The sequence below is a fragment of the Ochotona princeps genome, chromosome 2 (assembly GCF_030435755.1).
Source record: "Ochotona princeps isolate mOchPri1 chromosome 2, mOchPri1.hap1, whole genome shotgun sequence".
Lineage (NCBI taxonomy): Eukaryota > Metazoa > Chordata > Mammalia > Lagomorpha > Ochotonidae > Ochotona > Ochotona princeps.
Window position 1 is genome coordinate 76,501,830 of NC_080833.1, and position 22,436 is coordinate 76,524,265.

Consider the following 22,436-nt stretch of genomic DNA (forward strand, 5'->3'; position numbering starts at 1 on the left):
ATGGTTGTAGGGTTTGGGATGTCCAAAATTTGTAGGACAAATAGCAGACTGGAAGCTCAGGTAATAGTGATGGTGCAGTCAGCAAAGGAAACAATCAACAAAGTAAAAAAGCAGCCCATGGTATGGGAGAAGATCTTCGCGCATGACATAGGTGATAGAGGAGTAATCTCCAGAGTATACAAAGAATTACAAAACAGTCAAAACACCAAAATAAACAAGCCACTCAAGAAATGGGCACGGGAAATGGGCAGACATTTCACAAAGGAACAATCCCAAATGGCAAATAAACATATGAAAAAATGCTCAAGCTCCCTGGCAATAAGGGAAATCCAAATTAAAACATCAATGAGATACCACCTAACACCAGTAAGGGTGGTCCACACAAAAAACACCAACAACACTTGCTGGCGAGGTTGCGGGGAAAAAGGAACCCTACTCCACTGCTGGTGGGGCTGCAGATTGGTACAGCCTCTATGGCAATCAGTATGGAGAATATTCAAACAACTCAAAATCGACATACCGTATGACCCAGCTATAGCACTCCTAGGAATATATCCAGAACACTTGTTTTATGAGAAACCAACATGCACTCCTATGTTCATAGCAGCACAATCAGTAATTGCAAAAACATGGAAACAACCAAAATGCCCATCAGCAGAGGATTGGATAAGAAAGCTATGGTTCATCTACTCCATGGAATACTACTCAGCTATTAAAAAAAACAAAATGCAGTTCTTTGTGGCCAAATGGGCCAAACTGGAAACCATAATGCTAAGGGAAATGAACCAATCCCAAAAGGTTAGATACCACATGTTTGCCTTAATTTAATATGATATGATGTTAAGCATATCATGTTATGTTATGGATATTATGTCATTTGTAGTATATTAACTAAAATTGAACTGTGAATGGGGGGTCACAGAAAGTGGTTAAGAAATCGTATTTATTTTTAACATGTTGACTGCTCAATACCATGTCAATTAATTCCATAATGATGTTAATTGTTGCAGATGGTATATTAGTGCTTTTATTTGACCGGGAAGATACTCTGCTGACTCTGCCCTCAGACCAGAGAGGGTCTTCCCAATAAGTAGTTGGACTTGTCTGGACTATGGGATGTTGGACTCTATGCTTGGCAAATACTTGCAGGGAGGGAATTTCAACTAAACTTGAACTATGGTTATGCAGCGGGGTGGAGGAACCCACCATGGGGGGAGGGTGGGGGGAGAATCCCAGATTCTATGTAATTACAACACAATGTAATTAATGAATAAATTTAATAAAAAAAAATAGTGGCGGTGCAGTCTTGCGTGACGTTCCACAGAGCGGTGGCTGGAAATCCAGGCAGAGCGTCCCTGTTAGAATTTTTAGGCAGAATTTCACTTGTTCTCTGGAAACTCAGGTTCTTTCTTAAGGCCTTCAGCTAATTGGATCAGCCGTACTCACATTGTGGAGGATAGTCTGCTTTACTGATAATCTGTCTACTGATTAATGCAATGAAATGTAATCACATCTGAAAAATACCTTCACAGCAATATCTAGACCTCTGTCTAACCAAACCCTGAGTCTCATGACCTAGCCCAACTGACATATAAAATTAATCACATGGCAGGTTTTCTATGTGTATTTAGTGAAGCAATTTATGACCTACGTTGACAGGACTGTGATTATTTTTATACTCCTACATCCCATGATTTGCCCTACTTAGATCTTTAATAAGCACTGGTCTGATTAAGAAGTATTAGGAAGTAGCAAAAACAGGGGAACTTTAGTAAGTGGTAGCAGTGTGTGACACTGGCAGCAAAAACCTGTCATTTATGCAAGTTGTAGTCACTTTGTGTTTTCGTCTCCATTTTCTTAGCTTTTATCCTTAAATGAAAAAAAAATGGGATATGTCCAAAGTTCCATATCCACTGTCTTTGACATTTAAAAAACATATTCCATTGCTACTGAGAGCAAACAGTAATTTAAGGAATGCAGTTGAGAAAATTCCTCAAAACAGAAGGAAAAAAAAATAGTGACAGTTTCCTTATTCCTGCCTCTAATGCTAGTTTTCTATTTGACTATTACATTGAAGATGTTTTTGCACTTTTTCCCTAGTTTCTTTTTCAACTCAGCCTTTGCCTCATCATATTCTATTGTCTATGTCCTTGTCTTTGTTTTGTGAAGGACAAACAAACATTTCTTAACAAAAACCTGTGGAAAATTGTTGGAGGTCTGACCGCAGCCTTTGGGGACACAGGGCTTTTGCTTTAGGGTTTTTCCTTGTTCCCAGGTTTAACCCCCTTTGTCATTGGCTGGGTGTGTGAGGTGTCGGACATCTACCACTGCACAGGGGCCGGAGGCGGGGGCGGGGCATGACTGGTCCTAGCACCTTTCATTGTACACTGGATGTAAATACCTTCTGGCTGCTGATGTGGCTAAGCTGGGGCAGCCTGGGGTACGCAGCCCTGGCTCAGTCCCTGACCATACTAATTGGAGACTGTGGCAGAGGTGGTGAGATACCTATGACAACAGAGTCTGAATCCCCCCTTTCTGCAAGAGAGGCCAGACTTTAGGATGCAAACTGTGGCCACTTCCACCCTCAGACCCCTGTGTGTGGTGCTGCCTTCTGAATGGCACACAGGCCAGAGCTGCCAGCCAGCAGAGTCCTGGGAGTCAGAACACAGCTCGGGTGTATCTCAGGAGTAACCATCAGCTTTCGTGGTTATGCTTGCTGGGCTTTGGAGAAGGCATGGGATCCAAGTGCTCCTTTATCATTTCAAAGTCCTCCACATTATTTTCATTCAGAAGTCATCAGTCTGTATAGTCAAAGAATGTGCTTGGCAACCTTTCCTCACTTGTAGTTAGTGGAAACTTCTCCTAATTATGACCTATGAGCATCTGTCATACTTGGCTTTGTAAAGATGGTACCAATTGCAGTACACTTTTGTGGATATTTTTGGTTATTTTAGTAAGCAGTTGAGGGACACTGTTCTGTGCTGCCATCTTGGTGCAGACATTGGTTTGAAAACTGGCCCAGGGTGTTGCCCTGATCAACTTCTGTTTCCCCCTCTAAAAGCTTTTGGTAAAATTGCATCATTTACTAGGAAAAACAATGTCGTTTCCCTCTGACCTCCTCTCTTTTGAATTCTTGTCCTCATTTTTCATTTTGAGCAGGAGTCTCTTTCTGGTCATTCTGAACCATGTGGCCTCTGCACTACCAAGTGGCTGGTTTGGAACTGGAAGGTCAAGTGTGAATCCCCTCACGGTGCCCATTTGTTCTGTCTTCCTGTGTGGATGGAAGCAAGGGGTATTTTGCCTTTTCCTACTTACCCCATTGACCTAGCACAATATTGATAGAAAGTTAACAAATGTAGCATATTCTTCATATGACCACTGTCATTACAGCCTGTCTTTTGCTCTCCCCCGGTCACTTATCACATATGACTCTGTGTTTCTGGAGTCTCTAAGCTCCTGATTCCTCTCTTCACTCAAGTTTCTCTTGGAAGATGACTTTTATAAGGCCTGCCATATCCACTGGTGGGGCAGGGAATGGGGAGAAACACGGTGACGGAGAGGTGACAAAGAGGAAAATGCAGGATTCTGTTTGAGTGTAGTCCTTTCTGCAGAAGTCTCTCCCTGGCGATGGGTTGACTGGGTGTCTTTGTAAGGAGTTATTTGAATATTCCACCCTGGACCAGGTGCCATTTCCTCTTCCTCACAGCCCACCTCGTGCGACCAATCAGGCATTTCATCTGAGAGTCCCACCCCAATCTCCCAGCCCCTTCCCCAGCCCCGCCCACTTACTGCTCATTCTTAGGTAATCACCTGTGAGCTCGGGCACCAATTCCTTCGGGCCTGCCTTCACTTCCTCCCAATCCCCGCCCCCACACCTTGCAGGCTCACCTGGGTGACAAAAAGGCTCCCAGGTGAAGCCCCCTCTTCTCCTTCCGGTTTACCCGCAACCCCTTCCCCTCCCCTTCCTCCTCACCTCCCCACCACCCTGTCTTGTTCCTGCCCCGCCGGGATAAACCTCCTAAGATACCTCGTTATGTCTAATGTTTTCGGCTCATGGTAAAGAACCAGGTTGCGGGAATTAGCTTCGTGTAATAGTAACGTTAAACCAGAACTTTAACTTTTTAAAATAACTAATAGCCTTTTTCTAAATCATCCCTGTTTCTAGACGTTGGCAAGCGACAGCCACAAGCTGCAGTACAACTGAACACCAATAAAAACCGAGGAGCAAGACGGGAAATCATCTCGACAGAAAGTCAACTGCTTCGTTTTTAAGTGAACACAGCTCCAAGCAATGGTAGATATCTAACAATTAAGAGTGGGTGGGTAAAACGCCTGCCAGCTCTGCCCAAATATGACCTGGATACTTACAAGCGGAGATGGAAATCATCCGGGGGACTTAGATGTTCTGGTCTTTGACCTACAGGTCTGTAATGTATCCGCCAAACTTTGACACGGTGATGCATTTGTTTGTATAATACAGAATGAGGTCAGGTAGGAACATCCCTTCTAGCTACTTAAAATGTCAAAGACCACCATCCACACTATGATGAGCAGTTATCAGAAATCTTGGCCCAGACTGTCAATAGAGTTGAGCCTCCTTTTTTTTTTTTAACGGAACATACGGTTGTTTACTGAGTGCCGCCTGTTATGGAGGCCGGTCTTTTTGTTTTTCCATCTATAGGTTTGGTCATTTATTGTGCTAGCTTTTGGTCTCTGCAAGAAAAGCCATTTAAATTTTTTCAAGATTTCCACAGACAGGTAGTGATTAGAATATATTGTCAAATCCCTTCTCTTTTTTTTTTTTTTTGTCACATAGCTCACCTGCCAACTTGTTCTTGTTAATTCAGTTCTTCTAGCTCATGCTTGTTTCTACACTTAGTTGTGGCAAGATGAGGTGACTGAGACAGAATGGGAGGTAGCAGCGGTAGCTGAAGCAAGATGAAAATGAACGATATTTTCAAATCCAGAGCAGGGCAGCAGAGGCTAATAATTACATTTAAAAGGCCCTCTGTAGGTAGGTGCAAATAGGCTAGTCTAAACAAGTGCGGCTGTTTTAATATGGGCTGTTGGAGGGATGTCATTACCTGACAAGATTGCCACCTTTCACCTCCAGCCATTGTGATCCGTTAGGTCTCACTGACGTGGGGAGAGAGGGACTTGTTTGCAGGGAATTTGTTGTCTCACGCTCCGAGGCAGCTGAGAGACTTGCCAAATGACAGGAAGACGCTTACATTCACAAGGTGTGATTGCCTAAGTGTTTGTCTGTGTCTAATTAGTTTGCCTTTGCTGGTTGGTAGCTCCGCAGCCAGGAGGCAGATTGACTCTGCAGGCTGTAAGCAAAGAGGGTTGATTGGTGTTGTTATCATTTGTTTATTTAACCCTCCTCTGGTCCAGGAAATATTCTCAAAAAAGGAGAGCCTTTTCTGCTGCCTCTTCAAAAGGCATTTGATAAAACATGGAAAACAAAAGAAGGAATGAAAAAAAAAAAAAAAGAAAGAGCTCCCACCGAGGAGGCTGTCACACTGCTTATCATGTGTGGGTGGCATGTACGCTGGCCGGTCTGGATGCTCTTTGTTCCGAGGAGCATACAGCAGGTTTCACTGGGAGATGATGGACCCAAAGAGTGAATCCTTCAAATCAATCAGAAGATTGATTTGAGAACAGTGCTGCTTTCTTCCCTCTTCAATTTTATAAAGAACCATGGAAGGAGAGACAGTGGCCTGGCCCCTGCCGATGCTATCGTCTAGAGCCGTGCACACTCTGCAGAAAGATATGACGAGAAGTTAATTTAAAGGGGTGTTGGGTGTGTACCTTCCTGCTGCATGCCTGTGGGTCTCCCTTAGCAATTGTTGCTGATAGGCATTCCCTAGCCCTAGATCGTGGAGGTCTGAGGGTGCCTTTTTGTACCAGGCCCCAGGAAAGTCATGCCTCCCACCTCTTCACTCTTGCACTTGGCCTCAGAACTATGGCAAATCCAAATCAAAGATTGGGGGAGCATGATCCAAATATGTTTTTAGAAGCAATCAGGTTTCCCAAGGACAGGGGGCGCTTCAGTACATACCCTCCGATCTTTCTTTGGCCAACAAAACTGATACAGGAATTGTTATTTTGTTTTTATGAGGCTTCTTTTCCAATATGCTTGAGTTCCTCATTAGAGTATTCTGCCTTATTAACCTAAGGCAGCAACCAGCACGACATAGATTCTGAATAAACATGTCCTGAATGAATGAGTAGGTCTATTCGAACCAACTATTGTATCACTTCTATCTTATCTTTAAGTCGCACTACTTAGTGTTGCTTGTTACCCATTAAAGAGCAATTTGGATCCTGTCCACAAGGACAGATTACAAAAAGAGTTATTTTATATTTAATGTTGATTGTGGACAAAATATTGCAATAGCAGCTTTCTAGACAACATTTAATTTAATCCTCACAAGAACCTTTTGGGTCAGGTGTTGTCATGACTTCTGTTATGGATAGGCAACCTAGATCTCCCTGACTCTCAGTAAGCTGCCCAAGGTCACGTCATTGCTAAATGGTGGACCTGAGACTTGAACTCGTTTCTGCCTGACTAGGAAGTCTGTGCTGGTAATAAGATGCTCATTGGGAGTCCTGAGTATGCACTGAGGGCCATGCAGTAATCGGGATCATAGATCCATGCAAAATAGTCAAGAGCAAAGCCGATAGAGAAAAAATTGCATAGCATAGTGAGGGCAGTAGCCAAGGTTATCATGACTGATAAGATCCAGGCTAATGAAGTCTGTAGTTTAGAGCAAGCGAGGACAGTCTTACAGAATGTATTCAAGCCAGTGTGAGTTCTGCGGAGGGCATTCCTTTACTGTGGTAGCTGAGCTGTCTGATCAAACAAAGAGAGGTTGCACAAAGAAATTATGTATTGATCATGACTACCACATTTACTTGCTTCTCCTTCCCCTGCCTCCAAAGGTTATAGTCCTTTAGTCTTTAATAGACATAGCTAGGAGAAGGAAGACCAATCCACAGAAAGCTGTGGGCCACAGAAAGAGGCAATAACACCTCCACCCCCAGCAAGTGACAAGGATGAAGTGTGGTAGGCAAAGACAGGAAACCATGTTGATCTAAAGAATAAAATGGTGCTTTTCTGATATAAGGATGGAAGCTGTCTGGGTGGAACACAGTATACAGCAAATGAAAAGAGGAGGGAATGTCAGGGGACCCAGACACTCAATGTCACTCTTGGGTGAATATTACCACCAAGAGGTCCTAATCATTGATCCCTGTGTAGTCGTGTCCTTGCCACAATTAGGAATTCCATTTCACCTAAAGTTCTATTTTTCAGTTTTCACTTCTTGCACACAGTTTGCACAAGATTAGAAAAAGCAGCAAGATTAAAAGAAGGAAGAAATAATACATCTGCAAACCCAGCCTTGCCCTATCTCCAAGCCCATAGGGCCTATGAGTGTTTGTGTTACTTTTGACCAGAAATGTAGGGAACCAGTGTGAAGCAGGCAGTATTTCTGTGCTGTTCTCTTGTAGAACAGACGGCTGCATCGCTAGAGTCAGCAGGTTTTACCCAGGACCTGAAGGGTGTGGGGAGCCCTCTGTCTGTGCTACCACTGCCATGCCGTCTCTTCAACAGTCTCGTCACATCTTTTGCTCACTTGATAGTCTTGGATTCGTAGATTCTTCTGTGGTTTGGTATCTAGTTCCTTTACAGAGTTGGGGAAGACTTGTCTCCCAGGGTGGTGTCATCTATTTTGTATTTTATTTTTAAAACAATTTATTTATCGTATGACCTATGACAGAAAATGAGAAAGTAAAAGCAGAGAATAAGTACTTGTCCTTTAGCACAGACAGTTTGTAAAACAGGGAGGAAGATCACTCCTTGGGCTTTACAGGGTTGGAGAAAGCAAAAATGTTCAGAATTTGCATTGCTACATGGATATCAGGACTCTACATTCTGTATCAGTTGTATTTATATATGCATCTACATATACATTTTTTCTTAGTGTGTGCACATACACATGTTTCATCAACATTCATGAGTGCCAGGATTATTACTCTGAAGACTTGGCTTTTATTTTCTCTCAAAATAGACTACATGAATCTATGGCTAGGTTAACATTTCTTTGTCTTTCGAAATAATGCCTTTCTTAGGCATTATCAAAATACCTTTTTAAAATTCTATTTAAAAATTCTGATAATTGTAAATGGCAGGAGTTTGTTAAGTATGCATGTTACACTGGCAGCATGCCACAGAAAACCAGTTGCCCCGGCACCTCTAAGTGGATCAATGAACCATAAACAAAGCTTAGCAATAAAGTGAGGGAAGAAGTCCAGCCCAGGCTCCTGGGACTGTTTTCTAAGTTGAGCGAAATTATTTTATTTACTTAAACAGCAAATAAATTGGTGAAAATAAGGTGCTATTTTTCTATTTATTTGAAAGGAAGAGTTGCAGAGAGATCTTTCATCTGCTGGTTTAATCCTCATATGGCTATAATGGTCAGGACAGGACAAGGTTGAAACCAAGAGATGGATGTTCCATGTGAGCATCCCACCAGAGTGGCAGGAGCCCAGGTACTTGGACCATCTTCTTCTGCTTCCCCAGGCATATTAGCAGGGAGCTGGATCAGAAGTGGAGCACCTGGAACTAAAACTGAAGTCCATAAAGACTGATACTGTTGGGGATGGAGGTTTAATTTGCTGTGTCACAATGCTGACGTCAAGATGCTATTTTCAGGCACGGCGGTGTGGCCTAGCGGCTAAAGTCCTCACCTTGAACACCCCGGGATCCCATATGGGTGCCGGTTCTAATCCCGGCAGCTCCACTTCCCATCCAGCTCCCTGCTTGTGGCCTGGGAAAGCAGTCGAGAATGGCCCAAAGCTTTGGGAACCTGTACCCACGTGGGAGACCTGGAAGAGTCCTGGTTCCTGGCTTCGGATCGACGTGCACTGGCCCGTTGCGGCTCACTTGGGGAGTGAATCATCGAAGATCTTCCGCTCTGTCTCTCCTCCTTTCTGTATATCTGACTTTGTAGCAAAATAAATAAATCTTTAAAAAAAGATGCTATTTTCATAAATATCTGTAGCCTTAATTGTGATTCTCTGGAATTTTCTGTCTTCCTGTTAAAATATACTCAAAATTCCTGTCTCCCATTTCAAACCAACACCATCAGAAACCACAGCTAATTTCGTGTCTCTGCTTGAGTGGGGCAGAGGCCTTAGTCAAGTAGTGAAGAATGAGGTCTGTGGATGGTCTACCATACTGGAGATAGTCATTGATGGCTTAGGTGAGATCCAGGAGTTTCTTTGTAAGTAAAAACTGACTGTGGGCCATGTGTCAACCTTAGAAGGTAGTCAGGAACATAAGCTCTTCCTGGAAGTAGGGCTTAAGAGTTTATGAAGGCCATTATGTTTTTCCTGTATGTCTTTAGTGGAGATTTATTATTTGTCAGATCCTATGATTGCTTTACATACAGTATCTCCTGTAATCCTCACCACTACCCCATGAAGTTAGAACTATTATTATCCTTAGTTTACAAAGGAAGGAGTAGAGAGCTAGAGCAATTCCAAACCCAGGTCTTTTTGGCTCCAGAGCCCAGTGTGACAGTTTGGCACATGAAGAATCACTTGGAGCACTTATTTAAAATGCAGATTCCTAGACTCCAGCCCCACAGATTCTGACCTTCAGTACATCTGAGTGGATTCAGGAGTTGGCATTTCTAGCAGACTCCCTGGAGATGCTGTTGCTGTAGGTATGTGGATCCCATGTGGAGGCATTGTCGGGGCCACACTCTTCACTGCTATGTGAGCTTTCTCTGACCATCACTTGTCTATCTCCCCATCTCTCACTCTCCCAGCAGAGAGGAAGACAAGTGTGAAGCTATGAGCTGGATATTTGCATCCCTCCAAACTCATATGGTGCATCTTAACTCTCAATATGTTGAGCATTCATTGCATAGGGGTTTACTTACCTTCTGAAAAAGACTGCAGGGAACTTGGCTTGCTTGCTTCCCATCCTGTGAGGGCACAAGGAAAGGTCAAGTAACTCCAAGCTGGAAGAAGTCGACCATGCTGGTGCCCTGATCTCAGTTTTGCAGCCTGTAGAATTGTGAGAACTGGATTTCAGTTGCTTACAAGTCATCCAGACCACCACACTTGGACAGGCTGAACATACTGAAACACCTGCTCAGTTCTTTGAGTCACAGACACAAGTCTCATCTACTTCTCTGGTGAATCTAGCAGGTTTTGGTCACATGTCTTTGTCTTTATGTAGACTGGAGAAGGGATCAGGTGAGGTCAGTCATTGTTTTGTGTTCCAAGTTAATGCTCCAAATAGACACACATAGTAAAGACTACCTATTGCCTTCTAGAATACAAAGCAAGGTGGTTGTGAATGGCCTGGTGTCCTGAGGAAATTGATGTCTCAGGCTCTATGCCCTGCTTTCCAGCTTACTCCTTGGGCATGGTAGTACAACATAACCAACAGCACAGCAACACATGCTGGTAATGAACATTTTAAATACTTAGCAAATTCTTCCTCCATATGCCTTAAACATTGCTTTCAATTCCTTAGCACTGGAGAGTTTGTGAATCCCCAGTGTATACATCTCAAAGCTAACTTTTCATGTACTTTTGCTTATAGAATAACCAGATTGAATTGGCTTTTTCTTGCTGGTCCATGGGTTTTTCCCATTCAGCAGTCTGCAGAAGCTTTGGAACCTTCTGTATTTCTTGAAGGAGTGGATCCTGCAGTCCTTGCTGGAGGAGATCTTTCAGCACTGCCTGTATTTTACCCCTTTGGTTTTAAATTCTGCTAAGCCAGCATGTTAGTGTTGACCTTCCTTACTGGAAGTGTTTAGGAATGGAAAACAAGTTATTGCAGAACAAACAGAAAATTCCAAGGGCTGCTGGAGAGTCATGATCCTGCCAAGTGCCAACGTGGCTGCCCCATGGTATCCTCCCATGTTATCACTGGACAGTCTCATGAAACAGGCACAGGTAGAGCCCAGGTTCCCCAGCCAGGCTTTCCAGTGTGTCTAGGGTGAGACCTTTCCACAGACTAGGAAGAGTTCTAAAAAAATCAAACAGCAAACAGAAACGATGGTAGGTAGAAGGAAAATTTCTTGTTAAATGTATAAAAAGTCTAACTCAAGCTAAAGATACTTTTTGTGCAGCCTGTGGATTTCATTACAATTAAGTGTTTCTAGAGAAAATGTCCATGTGGTTCCTGTTGGGGGAAAGGAGGTAGAAGAGACAAATACAGAAATATAAAGACTGGCTCCTAACACCCAAGTTGTGTAATTAATTTCCCTGATCTAATTGTTAAAAAATTGTTTATTATATGAAAAGAAGAACTAGAAAGAGGGAGAGCCTGAGGGAGAGATCTTCCATTCATTGGCTTAATTACCAAAATTCCACAATTGCCACGGCTGTCCCAAGCCAAAGCCAGGATCCCTGGAGCTTCTTCCAGGTCTCCCAAGTGGGACAGGTGTCCTAGTACTTGAACCATCTTTCTCCACCTTCGTAGGCACAATGGCAGGGAACTGGATCAGAAGTGGAGCAGCTGGAATTTGAACTATTGCCCATACGAGAAGTCAGCACTGCAGACATTGAGATGATTGGAATTGATGATCAGAATTGGACCATTTTTTAAAAATTTTCTTCTTCTTCTTAATTAACATTTTATGATACAGTTTTCACAGGCTCTGGAATTTCCCTTGCCTCTTCCCCAAAACCCCTCTCCCTCATGAGTTCCCCTATATTATTACAATAGTATAGTTCTTCATAAATAGTCATAAGTCCATCATTGTGGGCATGGGCAATGGCAGAGTCCAGCATCTTATTGTCAAGATATATTGAACGGTTTCATTAGGAGCACATCTCTGATATGGAAGTAGAGATGCATACTGTGTTGTATCCTCACATCTGGGTAGGATAGTCTCTATACATCCCATTGAATGAAAAGCTGTAAAACAAAATTAGCAACAGGAATAAAAAAGTTAAAAATGCCATGAAGTTAAATAACATGCTACTGAATGATTAATGTGTCACTGAAGAAGTGAAAAATTAAGAACCTTCTTGAAAAAAATGATGCAATTATATAATCCATGAATCAGTGAAGAATTTAATGAAAAAGTGTTTTTAGGCAATGAAACTGAAAACAAAAACATCAAGATCTATGAGATATAGATTCCGCTGATCTTTGTTGGTGAGATGTGTCTCATGCAGGCTGTAACAAATAGATGGGTTTTGTTTTCTTTAATCCAGGCTACTAATCTATGACACTTGATTGATGAATTTAAGCCATTTATATTTAGGGTTAATATGTATACGTGGTAAGTTGGTCCTGTCATTTTAGCAATGGGTTGTTTAAGTGATCTTCTATTGTTACTTTATTGGGATGTTCTTCACATTTGCCTTTGGTTTTGGTGGGTGCTATTCCTTTTCTCTGTCAAGAGAACATCAAGTATCATTTGTAGGGCAGGTTTAGAAGAGGCTTTTTCTTTTAACTTTTCTGTACTGTGGAAGAATTTTATTTCATTTTCAAAGGAAAGCTTTGCTGGGTATGTTATCCCGGGCCAACACTTTGTTTGTAGAACCTGGATTGTGTCATTCCATTCTCTTCTGGCCTGTAGAGTTTCCTGTAAGAGGTCAGCTGTGAATTTAATCGCTATTCCTCTGTATGTCAATTGATTTTTTTCCACATACATATTTAAGAATCTTTTCCTTATGTTCAATTGAAGAGAGCTTGATTATCATGTGTCTTGGTGAAGATCACTTTTGGTCAAGCCTGTTGGGAGTTCTGTGCCTCAGGATGTTGCTTCTCAATTCGTTCTCTAGATTGGGGAAATTTTCCTTTATTATTTCATTAAACACATTTTTAAGTCCAGCTTCTCTTTTTGTGCCTTCTGGAACTCCCATAACTCTTGTATTTGGCCTTTTAATAGTGTCTCTTAATTCTTGAATACTTTTTTTTAATTTGACACAGCTCTGCTTCCAGTTTTTTAATTGTTTCCCCATTGCGAGTACACATATCTTCCAATTCTGAGATTCTTTTTGCAGACTTATCTAGAAAGAAAGCAGACACAGTGTGATAAGGGCTGTTGCCAGGACCTGCTGCTGTGGGGACATTCGCTTCCCCCGGGGTCTGGAGGGTTGGGATTGACTGTAAATTTATCAGATTTACAGAGGAGATACATAGAGAAAGTTTTACATCCTCTGATTCACTTCCCAAATGGTCACAATGGCTGAAGCTGAGCCAATTAAAGCCAGGAGCCAGAAGCCTCTTTTGGCTTCTTCTGGTCTCCCACACAGGAACAGGATCCCAAGGCTTTGAGCCATCCTTGACTGCTTTTGCAGGCCACAAACATGGATCTGGAAGGGAACAGCAGCGGTCAGGATATAAAGCAGTGCCCATATGGGAACCTGGTGTGTGCAAGGCAAGAACTTTAGCCACTAGGCTAGTATGCTGGGCCCGACTGTAGATTTTAAGACTGAAATTTTCCTTCTGGGATCCTATACCAATTTTTTTTTTTAAAGTAGGCTTGAGTATGCTGGGCCTGGGGTGAATTTCTGATATGATCCTGGTACAGAGATGCCAAACTTCCCTCCTTCATGCTGTTTTGGCTTTGAGGCGACTGGCTGAGCTGCTGGGCCCTGGGTTTGAACTCCAACATGGCGCTTGGTATACAACACACTTACTGATGATAAAGTTCTTTTTCTTTTTTTCCGGTTTTATTTTATTTTTTGTTTGTTTGTTTGTTTTTTCTTTTTCTGATAAAGTTCTTTTTAATGTGTGATGGCCCACGGAGGGCTAACAAGGCCCAGAGAATAGAAAAGAAGATTGGGAAAATGAGTAAAGGATTAAGTGCGCACTGGAAATAGAAGGCTCAAGTTAGAAATGGGAAATAGAATTGGCGGTTAAAGCTTCCACACACCCATCATTTTCTCCTTGATATCACATTATAGAGTTATTGAATGTTCAGGAAAGCAATCCTCTCATGGTGATGGAAGACTGGCCCCTTTTTCCAGATCAGATCAGGCTATATTATTGCCCTTTTGATACAGCCAGTGTTTCTCAGGGCTTAATACTGGCTTTCCCCTCCATGAACCTCATTAATGAAGTTACAGTGAAGTTGACACAAATGCAGATACCTGGGCCTATATACTCTAAAAACCATAGCTTCGGTTTTGTGGGTGAAAGGGACTTTGGAATATATATTTTAATGAATAAAAGGTGATTGTAATACCTATTAAAATTTGATAATTACTGTTTAAGTTCTTTGGGAGTATCCTTTGGGTTCCATGTCATGGGTTGATCTCACGCTCCTGCATATATCAGGTGAAGTAGCATGTAAAGAGATATGTCTGGTGCTGGGCCAGCCCTGGCCATTCCAGATGAGCATGGCACAGAACCTGTTTTTATTGCTCTCTCTATTAAATAGGGCTGACACAAGTGGAGAGAGAGAAAAGAAACCAGTGGGCTGGGAGCACCTCCAGAGATCTGGTGGTGTGGTGGAGATGAAGAAGCATGAAGTGCAATGAAATGTTAGGTTAAACCACATTTGCATGTAACTTTGTAATTGAATCTTGAGACGTTAGCTCTCCATGTCAAAGATCCTTATAAACAACAAAGTATCATTGGATCTGTAATAATATGATTATTCTAATGTGACTATCTTCAAAGATGATTTCAGTGCATTTTTTAAAGGAAATTCTCCATCAAAGTCATTCCTTATACCAGCTAAAGGCACTGCTATGATTCTGTTGAAACTCTCCAGTCCTTTGCTAACTCCCCATGGGTATGCTGCATTGTGGGACCTCAGCCTTCATTCAGACCAACCTACATTTATGTCCTCACTCTGCCACTTATAAATGATTGCATTTAGACATGGGATTTTTCTCTGCCACTTCCATCTGTAAAATGGAAACTCTATTTCCTACTTCAGGAGAATTAAGGATTTCCCTGAGAGGAAGTTGAAGCATGATGGCACCTGAGCAAGATATCCCAAGTTACTTCCCCACAGACACCAATTTGAGCAACAAATCACACTAAGCCACCTTCACAAGAGCTAAGGAAGTCAGGTGAGAGATGACAGTGTCTAGTTTTAGTAGAGCAGTAAGAAAAACAAGATGCTCCTGTATTACCCCTGCCCCAGTTGTAAATAGCACAATGTAGAGAAACATCTGCTTAGGGGTAGAAGAGATGAAATTAAATCAGATCTTAACTTTGAAATCCAGCTCAGGACCATCATGGAGATACCAATTGCCAGAGAGGGTCTGCTCCCTGGACAGTAACCACAGACTGAACCTCTGAACCTTCTTAGCCAGATAGCTGCCATCAACATCCCTTCCCAGACATCAGAGCTACAGGTTAGTTCCTGAAGAACAGAATGAGGAAGTGATTTTCCTTGGAGGTCCTGGTTAGCCTCAGCAGCTGATGAAGCCTAAGACCACATCCCTAGCCCACTGGTCACAGGTGGAGTCTGCAGATCTGTCTGGCCCCAGTGGGTTGGACTTGTAGTTTGGCCTGTGTCATCAGGAGACCATGTGTGTGTCATCAGGTCTTGTTGCAGGGCACTTCAACCTGAGATTCAGATGAGACACAGCCTAGTGGACAAAGATCACACATTGCTCCCTCAATCTTGGGAATAAGAAGACTTTCTTGGGAGAACTGGAGGAAAGTGAGCAAATGGCTGTGTGAGCCTGGTAAAATTGAACTTTGGCAAGATCCTAATGGTACCTGTCTCAGGTCAGGCAAAAGTCTTCAGATCTTTCCCAGTGCCAGGTAGAACTCCAGGGCCTCATTTGTCAGTTTTATAATCATGGCCAGCAGTACCAGGGGCTGGTTGTAGTGGTCTTGGACCCAGAACTAACTTCAACTACAGCAGTTCATAGTGGTATGCAAATTGGCATTACCTCCATGCTATGTAAGTCTCAGTAGGCTGTGGGCTTCATTGCATAGCATTGTGTTACTGGTGGCCACAGTACTATCCACATCATTCCTCCCCTATTGTCAGAAAGCACAATGAGGAGAAATTAATTGTTTGGGGGAAAACAAGGGTGGTAGCCAAATAATTGTGTAAGATCTTATTTTTTTCTGTAAAATGACACTTATTCTTTTTTTTTCTGTTTTTTTTTTATTATTTTTTAATAATCTTACTTAGTTGATTAGGGTACAAAGGGTCAAGGGCTACAGGGTGAAAGTGGGTAATACCATTGTTTCCACACTATATTATCATTTTTCCCTGTATCTGGGGCCAGGGGAGAAACAAAGGGAAATGCCCTACCCAACTTCCCACCCATCCCAGGTCCCCTATGTGAGGCGTGCTCCGAGGGTCCTGCTCAGACAGTTTTGATAGTTCATCAGTTCTGGATTACTGACAATCTCGCAGTTCCAATTGCAATGAAACCTATTCAGAGTCCACTGGCTAACATAGTCTCTTCATGGTTGGGGTTCTAAGATCAGCACTTCAGTTGGAGGGATCTCCAAACCAACTTTTTCTGAGATGATCCCAGACCTGATTCTTGCGAGAGTTTGCTAGTACAGACTCCAACACCGTCCGTCATTCCAATCAAGTTATGCTTATGCTGGTCGTTGCAATTGCTGCGTCCATTCTGTTTCCAGCCCTGTCTTCCTTGTGAACCAATGGGTGTTGTAGTCCAGCTCGATCCTACCCACTTCATACTTGGTCCTCACGCAAACCAGTTGGAGCTGCAGCCTAGTCGGGGTGACTCTCCATAACCCCCATCAGTTCTGCCCCCTACCCCTGGTTCCCATGCTTTCCAGTATGTACTGCAGACTTGGTCAGTCTATCCCACATCCCATTTAGCTCTTGCACATGTCAATGGGCATTGAAGCCTAGTTCAACCCAACCAACCTACTATCCAGCCCACACACATAGGGCAGGTGCCTTTCTGTCTAACCACCCCTCCCCCGTCCTGGTTTTCATGCTTTCCAGTGAGAGTGGTAACCCATGAGGGAGGTGCCCACTATTTCCCTTCTAGGCCACACTCACTCCCAGATTATCCACTCTCCAGGTGGTTCTGGCATTTGTCTTGACAGAATTAGCTCCAAGTGCCAGCCTCTGCCAGCTAATGCTGTGGCTAAGCCCAACCAACCCTCACCCACTCTAATTTTTGCCTGCACCAGTCAGAACAGTCAGCCCAACGTGGCCCTTCCCTTATCTAGCTCACATGAGGCCCACAGGTGTTGTAGCCCTGCTGGTCTGATCTGCCCCCATCCCGACTCATGCTTTCCAATGGAAGTAGTTTTCCAGCAGGGGAGCCCACATTTCCCCTGCCGGCTTTGCCCCCTCCCCCTGATTATCACATGTGCTATTTGGGCGCTGCAACCACATCTGGTACGGCTCATCTCACCTTGGCATTCCTTAATGTGTATTGGTATGTTTTGCAACTGAACCCAGCCCAACCCACACTCTGTTCTGGTGCTCGGATTCACCAGCGGGTTATGTGAGCAGGTTCAGCCTGGTCTGCCCCCGACCCATGCCATGTGTATGTCAGTGGGATAATTTCCATTGCTTATTCTGGGCTGTTTCCTATCATGCTTCTTGTGCTCACCTGTAGGGACTGTGTCCTGCCAGAGAAGTTGTCTAGGCTCCTCCATCAGAACCTCGCCCAGTGCCAGATTTCGCGCATACCAGTGGGTCCATGAGCCAGCCCTACTCAGTTCACCTCCTACCCTAGCAGGAACAGTGGCTTTTCCTGACTGGCCTTCAACCCAATCTGGTTCTTGCTGTTGAGTGTTTCAACCCAGCACGGCTCGTCCATACCCACATACGGCTCACACATGGTTCAGTAAGAGTTGAGACCTAGCCTAGTCTGTCACACATCTACCCTGGTCCTGCAGAGCACCAGATGGTGTTGGGGTCTGGCCCGGCTTGATGCTTCCATTCCCAGTCCACACTTGTGCCAAGGGAGATTACAACTGTATCCTGATCAGAACGCAGCCCCAATTCCAGGCCATGCTCTCCTTGGTGGGAAACTCAACCCAGCTAGGGTGTCCCCTTAGCTCCCCAAACGGGCCTCTTCCCAGCCTTAGATCATGTGCAGGCCAGTGGTTGCTCTAACTCAGCTTGGCAGAGCCCCTCACTTGTCCTGGCCCCTTAGATGCTGTGGCTTAGCATCCCTGTCTCATGCAGATCAGTAGGTGCAAGGGCCTACTTGGCATGACCTGTGCTCCAACCTGATTCCTGTTCCTTGTGAGTTAAGGTTTGTTTGGCCCTGCCCATTCTGCCCCCTTCCAGTGGCAGCCCGGCCCACCCCACATCCTGTTTTAGGATGCACATTCAGGTGCTGCTGCCTTGACCTGCCCTGACTGTTGTGGGTTCCTACACTGGTGAGTGATGGCAGGTGGCATGGTCTCACCTAGCTTAGTCCACCACAACCCCAGCTTGCGAGCTAACCAGGGGGATTTGTATTTCCACAGGGTTGGGCCCACCCAACCCCATAGAATCTACTCCCAGACCAACTTCTCTCTCATGCTGGATAGTGTCTTGACTCTGCCAAATGTGACCACTCCACCACTCCACCACCCAGTCGGGTAATGGAAGCTAACACAGCCAAAGAGGCCCCCATCCATAGCTTTGGTGTGGGCTGGTGTGTGACGATCAGTGATGTTCTATGCTAACAGCCCATCTCTGAATTTCTAATTGGGCTGGTGAATCTGTCTAACCCAAATTATCTCCTGGATACTTCCCTCCAAACTACCAGGTCTCAGTCCCCATGCATGCCTGAAACTTTCATGATCCTGTCACTGGGAATCACCCAAAATTCACTTCCCACCTACACTAGAACTGGCCTTAGTCATGGGTGTCCACAGGCAGCAACTATATATCTTAAAAACCCCAGAGGTGGCCACTGGGTGGCCAGCAGGCAAAGCCTGGCACCACTTGGTGCACTGGCCACCCTGGGGGAGGCTGAGGACTTGTTCACTGTCTTCCAGCAGTGTCTTTGGCGTGAGTCCCCAGCATTGGGTCCGATCTGGCAGGGGCACCCCCCACAGCTGCCACACTGCAGGGAGCGGCACTTGCCCTCAAACCCAAGGCCTGAACCCCTCCCAAATTCGCCCAGTCACAAGATCTTAGCGGCTTGTGTAGGATCTTGAAAATGGTCCTTCCCTGGTGCTTGATCACAGGTAAGTGACTGTGGACAAAGTGGTTGGGCCAATTCTGGCTTGTATGAATGTGTCAGCCTTTGAAGGCACTCTCCTAGAGCATTCTAAATAACACAATAATTGCAGAATTGATACATACTTGGACTTGGAATTCTCTCTAATGCTGAAAGTAAAAACATGTAAAAAATTTCACTGCAAACTTCAACTTTGTGTGTCATCAAAATAGAAGCATCCTAAGACTTAGAAAACAAGCAGAGGCTTGGTATGATGGCTCAAGGATAAATTCTTACTTTGAAAATGCTGAGATCCCGTATGGATGCCATTCATGTCCCAGATGCTCCATTTCCCACCCAGCTGCATGCTCGTGCCCTGGGAAAGCAGTGGAGGATGGCCCAAATCCTTGTGATCCTGCATCTGTGTGGGAGACCAGAAGAATCTCCTTGTTCCTGGTTCTTGGCTTCCCAATTGGCTCAACTCTGGCTGTTTAAACCACCTGGGGAGTGAGCCAGTGGATAGAAGATCTTTCTCTCTGCCTCTCTTTCTATCTGTAGATATGCCTTTATAATACAAAAAAAACAAACAAAAAAAAACTTAAAAAAAAGAAAAGAAGCAGACCTCTTAAAATTCCTGCAAGTCCAGACAGAGAGAAAGTAAGATTATGAAGCCTAAAATAAATAACTACCTGTTCAATGTATAATTAATGTCACATGCCAATAGCATAAAAAATTTTCAGGAAATCATTACTTCTCCTAATTAACAAAATAAGGTGCCAGGAACTGATCATTTGATATTTGAAAACTTTTGGATAGAGAATTAAAAATACCTATTTTGAGGAAAGCCAAGAAGCTTTATGAGGACACAGTGAAATAATTTGAGAGTACTTAAAATAGTATACAAAAGCAAGTATGAATCCTTGAAATGAAACTCAACACTAAGAAAAAGCAAAAATACAATAAGAGGCATTAGTAACAATAAATCAAACAGAAGAAAGACTTATTGAGGTTGATAAGCTATTTGAAAACACACTGTAGAAAGGAAAAAAAAAGAAAAAATGAAGAGGCATTGAAGAAAGTGTATGGAAAATTTGGGAAGCATTGAAAGAAGAAATATCTGACCTATTAGGTTTCAGGAAGGGCTTGATAGTGGCAAAGATATAGAGGCCTTATTCAAAGAGGTAAAAATAAAATTAGTAAAAGGTGAAAAAGGAGATATTACAATACCATAGAAATGAAAAGGATCACTAATGAATACTATAATTAAGTAAAAAAGTGAATACTATAAATAAAATTATCAACAAAATGAAAAGTAAGTGAAATCCAACAACACATCAGAAAGATCATTTATTAAGTGAAAAACAGAATGAGTGTTACATTTAACTTCCTGGAGTTTTTTTTACCAGGGAAGTCCAGGCAGATCTCATCCAAGGACAGAGAAGAGAGACTGGGGAACAGCCTACCGTAACTCTCAACTACATGCCCAGTGAACTGGCCGGATTGAGGTCTCAGTTAACCAAGATCGTTGTCAGGGTGTTCCCCTGGGGACATGGTGTGCCATTTGCCTATAGCCTCCCACATGGGCTAAGCAGGCAGAGATCCAGATGTGATCTCCCGCATTACAGAATATTCCTTCTATGTCTATCTTGCTTTAGGTTTTAAGCATGAAGTTGTGTTGGGTTTTATCAAATGCCTTCTTTGCATCTATTAAGAGGATCATATAGTTTTTATTTTTCAATTTGTAGAAGTGATGACTCACATTTATTGATTTTCGGATGTTGAACCATCCCTGCATGCCTGGGATAAGTCCTACCTGGTCCGGGTGAATGATCCACCTGATGTACTGTTGGATCCTGCTGGCTATTGTTTTGTTGAGGATCTTTGTGTCTATCTTTATCAAGGATATTGGTTTAAAGTTCTCTTTTTCTGTTGCGTCACTATCTGGCTTTGGTATTAAGGTGTTATCGGCTTCAGAGAGTTTAAAAGGTCTCCGTTTCTATTGTTTGGAATAGCTTGTGGAACAGGGATTTAATTACTGATTGAATTTCAGTCCTTGTTATAGGTCTATTTAGATTACTAATTGCCTCATGATTCAATTTTGGGTAGATTGCATGTGTCCAAAAATCTATTTCATCTATGTTTTCTGATGTTGCCATATAGTTGCTTATACTAGTTCCTAATAATTCAATGTATGTCCAAGGTGTCTGTTGTTATATTTCCCTTTTCATCTCTAATTGTATTGATTCGTATTTTCTCCATTCTTTAATTAGTTGTGAGTGGGGAATCTATTTTGCTGATTTTCTCAAAGAGCCAGCTGTTTGATTCATTGATCTTATATATTGTTCTTTTGGTCTCTGTTTGGTTTATTTCCTTCCTTATTTTGATTATTTCTTTTTCCCTGCTGATCTTGGAATTGCTTTGCTATTTTTCTAGCTCCTTCAAATGCATGATCAGCTCATTTACTTTGAGCTTTTCTAATTTCTGCTCATAAGCATTGATTGAGGTGAACTTTCCTCTTAACATTTGCCTTGATTGTTGTGTTAGGTTTTCATATGTTGTGTTGATGCCTTCATTTTTTAAAAGCAGTTTTTAGATTTCTCCTTTGATTTCCTCTCTAATCCATTGCTCGTTTAGTAATATGTTATTCAGTCTCTAGGTATTTGCATGTCTTCTAGGGTATTTTGACCTATTGGTCTCTAGTTTTGCTCCAAAATGGTCTGAGAAGATGCATGGTATAATTTCAGTTTTTCTAAATTTGCTGAGGCTTGTTCTGTGGCCTATAACATGGTCAATCCTGAAGAAAGTTCCATATATTGATGAAAAAGGTGTTTTTTTTTTTTCTGTAGGATGAAAGTTTTTGTAGATATGAACTAAGTCCATTTACTCTAGTATCTGGGTGAGTTCTGTTGTTTCCTTGCTGAGTTTCTGTCCTGTCAATCTGTCCATTGACATTAATGGGATATTAGAGCCCCCCACAATTATTGTATTGGAATCTATTTTTCCCCTTAAACCCATTTATATTTGTTTCATGTAGTTTGGTGCCCTGACATTTGGTGTGTTTACGTTTATTATGTTGATTTCTTCTTGGTGAATGGATCCTTAATCATTATGTTGTGTTCTTCAGGAGAGAATTCTTGAACGTTTTCATTCTAAACAGATATTATGTGTTGGATGGAAAGTCTTTTTTACCCTGATCTGAATATTAGGTAATGCATGCTTGTGCTGATATTTCCCCACATATCACTTATGCATCAGTTAAGAAGAAGTCCAGCCAGGAGCATCTGAAACATACACATTTGATAAATGCTTGCTGTTACTATCTTTTA

General features: G+C 42.8%; 1 long non-coding RNA gene across 2 annotated transcripts; it reads left to right on the plus strand.

Annotated features, from left to right (window-relative positions):
- The first annotated feature begins 3,868 nt into the window (after positions 1 to 3,868).
- Positions 3,869 to 15,036, plus strand: LOC131479582 (uncharacterized). Of its 2 annotated transcripts, none has more exons than XR_009244987.1 (3): positions 3,869 to 3,911; positions 4,166 to 4,423; positions 14,931 to 15,036. It is a non-coding gene; the product is annotated as an uncharacterized LOC131479582 (long non-coding RNA). The 2 variants fall into 2 exon arrangements; XR_009244986.1 differs by lacking the exon at positions 14,931 to 15,036 and adding an exon at positions 8,426 to 8,491.
- Positions 15,037 to 22,436: the final 7,400 nt, after the last annotated feature.